Source organism: Aphelocoma coerulescens, chromosome 2 (genome assembly GCF_041296385.1).
Source record: "Aphelocoma coerulescens isolate FSJ_1873_10779 chromosome 2, UR_Acoe_1.0, whole genome shotgun sequence".
Taxonomy (NCBI): Eukaryota; Metazoa; Chordata; class Aves; order Passeriformes; family Corvidae; genus Aphelocoma; species Aphelocoma coerulescens.
The window spans coordinates 162842438-162849833 of NC_091015.1; the positions used below are offsets into that span (position 1 = coordinate 162842438).

At 38.5% G+C, this 7396-nt stretch overlaps 1 long non-coding RNA gene across 1 annotated transcript; it reads left to right on the forward strand.

Annotated features, from left to right (window-relative positions):
- Window positions 1–293: 293 nt before the first annotated feature.
- Window positions 294–2667, forward strand: LOC138106026 (uncharacterized). The gene is made up of 3 exons (XR_011148886.1): window positions 294–414; window positions 1872–1954; window positions 2213–2667. It is a non-coding gene; the product is annotated as an uncharacterized lncRNA (long non-coding RNA).
- Window positions 2668–7396: the final 4729 nt, after the last annotated feature.

Consider the following 7396-nt stretch of genomic DNA (forward strand, 5'->3'; position numbering starts at 1 on the left):
TGCCTACAGTAGTGTCCTAGGTTACAATGTAAGATGCAACCAAAAGTGTGTATTCTATGATCATCTTCACAAACTGTTAAAGCAGGTGGGGCAGTGTTCATTCTCTCTTACCATGACTCATCCCTGCTGACTCCCTCCTGGGGCTATAGCTGTTAATGGGCCATTAAGGCATCACTCCTAGAATTACATCATCCCATTGTGAGATGCTCCTCCCAGGGGGGAGGAGCCAAGCATTCCCACCTGGATATAATCTAGGGTTTTGGAATAGCTCAAGGAGCCCTTACCTACTGGATTTCTAGAGAATAGGAGCTTCACTGGACTTCTGGCGAAGACCAGACTCTTCTAAAGGGTCACCACTTCAACAGAATCATTTTATTTGCACTGCTGCCACGACCCTGACTAACAGCGTGTCAGGTTGTATCCTGACTCTGCCAGTGTTCTTGTACTATTCCATTTATTTTAATTTTCCTATTAAATTATAATTCTGGCTTGTGATCTCCATCAAACTAGTACAAGTAGAATTAACTGTAAATATAATAGACGCTATCTCTGTGTTCGTGTGTGTGTGTGTGAGACAGTGTATGAATGCAGGTCTTACTCCTTCTCTGACTCAAATCAGAGAGGAAACCTCTCTGGAGAACAATAATAAAAACTTACTCAAGCCATTGTAAGCTCTCAGGAACCATTCAAGCTGAAGAAGAGGTTGCTAAAGCCACTGACCACCACTCTGTGCATATCAGTGTCTGACCTATGACACCCAGAAGGATGAAACATAGAAAACCCACACTTACTCTTTTCTTCAGTAATTAACCCTCAATTCCAGCAGACCAGTTTCGGCTTATTTGTTTGCTGATTGTAGTCTTAATTGTGTCAATAGGTGCTTGGATCTGCACAAATTCTCTTTGAATATCCTTCTGACTTTTAAAGTCAATTGTGCATCACAGTGGGTGCTATCTTTGGTAACGAGCAGGGAATGAGGATATGTTTGTATAGGAAAGATGGGCTAGAGGAAAAAGAGAGAAAGATTGGAATATAAGTATTATGGGAAGGGACACAAGTTGCAGCTACAGGTATGGTTTTCATCTGGAAGAACAGGACCAAAACCCAACCCTCCAAAGGCTAGAATCACAGGGAACACACAGTGCTTCCAAGTGCTGGAAAGGCTTTAGACCAGATTTGCTTGGGCTATACAGAGTAATATTTTACCAGATTGCCTACTTTCATTTGGCTCTCCAACCACAAATGAAAAAAGCAGACTGTCCCTAGGCTTGAAAAGACTATAAAAGCTTGTGTCACCTGTGCTCTACTTCATATTGTTCATGCCTGCCATGGAGTTCTTTGTGATTTTCCCCCATTTCTCAAGGGCACACATATCCTTTACTGTTACACTCCCCTAAGAATTTATTCAAAGGGCCAAACTAAGCCTTCACCCCCTTATGGGCACCTGCTTACTGCCCTTGAGAAAATGGAGGCCTTCTCTAAAAGTGTTGCTCTTATTTTGCTTTATTGGTCTAAGAATCCCATGTGTCTATGACTAAAACTTAACCAGGATATAGACTGTGCCACAGATTTTTTGGAAAACACCTGCTTCATTTTGGACAGCCCTTACATCAAATCTTGGTGTTTCTTCACTAGGAGTCCCTAGCACAAAATTAGATTCCGATGAGGATACAGTTTACTCTATTACCACAATTAGATTCAGAAGAATAGTAAGGGGTGCTTAGCAATTTTTTTAATAATGCACTAAAAAGACCAGTTTGGACCAGATGTCATAAAACTGGCATTGGTTTGGCTTTCCTGCACAGTTGTGATGAGTCTCTCCTGGCATTCACCAGAGTACCTGCTTATCTGCTTATCCTGATTGCTTTCAGGTGCATTCTGCCAAATCACAGAGAATATGCCAACTCCTGGCTGTAACGTTTTGAGGATGGACAAATGACTTGTTGGGATTAAGGTGAGGTCAATTCATTTTCTGCCTGTGAGAGAGGAATTTAATTATAGTAGAAAGGAAAATGCGTTTAACCAATGCACTAATTATGCCCTCCCTGCTGCTGGCCCCTTTGCCATTTGATATGATTGTGAAATGCATCAGGAAAAAAAACTGTCTATACAGACACAGGCACAACAACACAGACCTTGCTGACTGCTAATCAGTTTGCAACAGGAAGGCAGCAATACCCTAAATTTTGAACTCCCTCTCTGGTTGTCTAAGGGCTTCCATCAGCTGCTCAATGAATTTGCTGTCTTTTGGAGTCTCTGGGGAAGACACCTCTGAACACCTCTTTTTCCACAAGAATTGCCTGAAAGAGTGTAAAGCACTAGTTAGGACCAGGAACTTCTGGAACTGGACTCTGCTCTGCTTCACTCCATCCTTTCCATTTCCCAAAATAGATACATAGGGTTGTATGCCATCATATAACATTACACTACCAATGCCATCAACAGTCTGTAAATATCTCTGAAGAAAACAAAGAGAGAAGGATATATCCTTGACAGAAGAATAAGCAGAGCTTGTGTTGCTGATGTACAGCTGTGACTAATTTTAAGTACGGATGTATTTTTATGGAAATTGTGAGTTAAGACCAGAACTTCTGGCTATAGTCCCTGTCCCTTTGACTAGAGTAAAAGCAGAAATGTCCTGTACTTGTTTGGTTGACTTGTATAGGCATTGCCATAGAGTCATGAAGAAACAGCAAATCCCTGCAACCCCAGCCCGCCAATTTCCCTAACTTCCTGGTAACAGTGTGCAGCTGGGTGTAAGGAAGTTCACAGTCACAATATATAGGGCCAGAGGAACTCAAGTCTACTTACAAATAACATTCCTGAAATTTGTTCTTAAACAATAAACACAAAACCACCTACAAAGTGTCCTAACATTTACTAATTTTCTGCCTTCAAGGTTTTGCTTCTTCAAGGTCTCATTCATTTAAATGGTCAAAAAGAGCTCTATGCTCAAGGCCTTTTAGACCATGATTATTTAATAATTATCTATTCAATAATTCAGAGATGGTTTTCATGCTTCAAACAGAAGGACAGTCTGAAGCATAGAATCACAGAATATTTTGGGTTGGAAGGGATGTTAAAACCATTTTGTTTCAGTCTCCCTGCCATGCTTAGAGACAGCTTCCATTAGACCAGGCTGCTCAAAGCCCCATCCAACCTGGCCTTGAACAGTTCCAGGGATGAGGCACCAGCCAGAGTCCTTCATATAGCTCATCAATTTGTTTGTACTTGGGAATCTTTTATTCTACTTCTCTTTATCACTCTTATCATGTGTGCCATGAGCTACATGGACAAAAGGGGTTGGGGAACTTCCTAACGAACAAGAACCACAGAAAGTACAGACAAAAGGAAGCAAAGGTTTTATTGACATTTCTTTACACAGAACACAAGCTACACAAAATGCCACAATAAAGCAGATGTAGAAAAATAGTAGAATCATATTGGCACTGATGACTATTCATTATTATATTATTATTATTATCATCATAATCATCTTATTATACAGGTTTCATCATAACCATAATAAATAAGCATTAAAATTTCACAGTGGCATTATAAGCTTTACATTCATGATCTTGTTTATACAAGGGACCATGTCAGATTTCTTCAGCTTTTTTGTATGGTCATGATTCAAAGTAGTAGATTTAAAAATTAAAAGCCCTTTCCCTTAACCTATAAGGATCTGTCCACACTAATCCATTGACTTGATCCCTTGAAGAGGTCTGCATTTGTCTAAAAAGACGTTACTTTTAAAACACATTTGACCAACTGGAAAATCGGCCTTAAAAAAGCCCAGAACATTTGTTATCTTGTGGTGGTCTGACTTTGAGATGCCATGGATGCTGCTGGTTGCCATTTGTTAAGATCCTGGGGCTGTATAAAGCTCTTCAACAAGTTAATCCTTGCAGATCTTGTCCATTATACCAAGAGTGCATTTGACCAGCATTTCTCAGCATCAGACCTTTAGTAAAGACCTTGTAAGTGCTGTTGAGTCTGAACCTACATTTCAAGAAAATTGATTTGCATTTGCATTTTCCCTAAAATATCATGGAATTGACTCAGCTTCACATGTTTCCACTTAACGAGATTAGTTTTAGTTTTTTGATGTAAGTCTCACTTAAATCTTGACAGACATAGTTAAAGAAAATTGAAGTGTATGGCAGTTGACAAATGTTCATTAGGGAAAGGGAAGTAAATTAGAGAGAGGCAGACAGAGCATGTGTTGTAAATCTTGGTGTCTTAAAAAAAATAGTACAGATTTTCTAAGCTCTCCACCTCTAATTATTGCCTCTTCTATCTGATTTGAAATAATTCTTGAGAAACATAACTGCCTCAATCAAATATAATAATGTCTCATTTAAAAGTCCAACCTCTAGTGTCCCATGATGGAATTGGCTGTACTCATATTCAGACCACAGAAAGGGTTATAATTAAAAATACTCATCTGCAAAGTTCAGCCTCAGAATCAAGTTACTGTCTAACTTCAAATTTGCAGAATGTTGTAGTTACTGTTACATGCACCAGTTATATCATGCATATTGCTTGCCCTGAACAATCAACCCCAGAGGAAGTACTTGGAGAAGGATGTATCTCTGATGCTTTGCTTTGCAGCCTGTGTGCACAAACATGGGCATGTATCCAATGCTATTATTTTACATGCACTGTGCAAGAGTGCAAATGGTTATCAAGTTCAGGGGCCAACCTCTTGAGTTTGTACAGTTTTTTTATGATTAAAAACCCCATAAATTTGAAATGCCTCAAGATGAAATTACTCATTTGAAACTCAGCCCAATAGCATTTGGCAGTTGCCTATCTGAAAAAACTTCAAACCATATTATTTCTTTCAAAATTTTTCTAGCCTTGCCTTTGTTAACTAAAAATTGTAAGTGTGCATATATAAAACCACTTTCAGAGCTAATTATTTACAGGAAACAGTAGGATTTAATTCCAAGAGGTATTTTCTTAATATTTAATAAAATAAGTAAAAGGTAATTCTTTGAAACACAGGATAAGGATCTGCACAGAACTATGCTCCTGTCCATTGAATTCTAGTCCACATGTCAGTTGAGGAACAGTGAAGGTCCAATTTTAGGTGTTACCACTGAGCTGAGAATTAATCCAGCAGTGTAAGTTTTTCCATTTGAATAGATTCTGTAAAAATGTGATTACTTCTGCTGCCATTGCTAACTTTAACTATTAAAAAGTTAAACCCTGATTTTGAGGGCTACAATTTTAATATACTTTAAAGAGAGTGCCATTAAGGTTTCCAGGACTCTTAAACCAATAATACGGTTCCAGTGCCAAAACCAGAGTAACTGTGTTTGTACATTGCATACAGGGAAAGACATTACATCAATCAAAACCTGTCTCAGAGATATTTTTGTTTATAACACGAACTAGAATGTTTAATTTTAAGTTCCTGAATTTGCAGCATGGAACAGAGGGCTAAGAAAGAGGACAGAATTCACCTACTTTCTTTATTTGATTAAATTAGACTCATCAACATAAACTTCCTCTAAACAAGAAGGAAGATCTCCCAGCAGACAAGTCTTTCCCACTTAAGGCTTATACTGTTCCTTGAAGGTATATAGAGACAGTTTAATTTTCTGATGTCTCAGATGCTGTGGCTAATTGTCTAAGCATAATTGAAAGATAGAAATTTAAGATCAGATTTTTTTAAAGAACTTGAGTATATTCTAAGGGAGTTATAAAGATGATTGAGGCCTAAGACCCTCAATAATAAATAGATTCATTGCTCAAGTCCAAGAAAACAAGTTTTAGGTTAAACTATTCCACTTCTAAGGAATCTTATTATTAGAGAAAAAATCCAAGTAGAAAAACACCAACATAAATTTCAATTTACTTCTGAACTTAGTGTTTTGGAATATGCTGATCTGTGTTTTGGTTTTGACCTGATACTTTTACCAAACATCCAATAATATTCTGGAGTGATTTATTTTGAGGAATTAGATAGGATTTGGGAAGTTGTTCTTTTCGATTTCTCTCTCATAACTGCCATCTCAGTCACATCTTAGACAGGAGGAGGGTGTATCTTTGCCTTCCCCTCAGTCTAACAGAGCTATATCTAGACTCTGACTCACCTGGAGACCCAAAAAGGAATAGGACAAAACATCAGTGTATCTTTTTTCTCGGCAAAACAGAGTAGAAAATAAACATAGAATACTCTACAAATACTAGTGGGTTTTCAGTGGTATGGGTTTTTTTCCCAGATATGCAGTGGCAAAGGAATACCATGGCTTGTATAGACTCCTTGACTGATCTCCTTCATATTTCCTAAGAAGATTTAACTGCAGAAAAAGGAAATAGCTAATTTCCCAAACTGGATGCATAGTCAAATATTTGGAACATTAAAATTAGTAAGAAGAGTGACAAAGCTGATAAATCATCGATCTACCAGCTTAAAAAATGAATGCTTGGTTGAAGAGGATGGATGTCAAGGAAAATTAAAAGGTGGTGACAAGCTTCCTGTCTTAGGAGATAGGGCAACTCAGTTTTGCATTTTGCATTGACCATGGAAACCATGGGGGTGGCAGATAACACCCGTCAAACTCAGGACTGCTTAGATAAGCTTAGTCAGCTAATGTTGTCCCAAGAGGTTGACAAATCACTGTACAAAACAATCTCTCTCCTCCAATGAGGTGGATGAAGCCAGCAAACAGCTCCTTCACAGGAGCTCTGGAGGACAACTAAGTAAACTGCCCCCAAAAGCAACAGAAACCTGCTAGGCTGAATGATCACCACCAGCTTCCTCCTGGGTATGGTGTGGTATATGTACACTGTGTATGGGAACACACGTTCACCACATATGGGAATAACATACAGCTCCTATGGGAAAGGACACTTCCTGCATACACATGTATTTAGGGTATATATGATATGGTAGAGATGACATACACAAACTACACTTTATCATTTTTACTGAAAGTGATGACTCATTTTACATCAAAAGCGTTCCCACTCTCTTCTTCAGCCTTTCCCATGCGCGTAGCTGCATATTTGATAGTATCAGAAATGCCTTGACCTCTTTGCACAGCGGGGAATGATGCACATAGTCTTAGACACATAAAAGTAGGAAAGAGTAAGTGTCCTCAGGGCTGGAACAGGTAGATTTCTACTATCACTTAATGCTTTCAGGAAGGAATGATAAACTTCTTAAATTAGTTGCATGAAATACTGGAGTGTTCAGCACCAAAAGCAGTTATACTTATTAGTGTAACCCCATTTACGGGATGCATAAAAACAGCGAGGCCATTACAGTATTCCAAACACCCATTCCAAAAAAAAGAGAAATACTGAAGACTGGGCTTTCATGTGGAGAAGGGTTTTTTGTTCCTTTGGATAAGTTGTTTGTGTTTGTAGCTGATATCTTTCG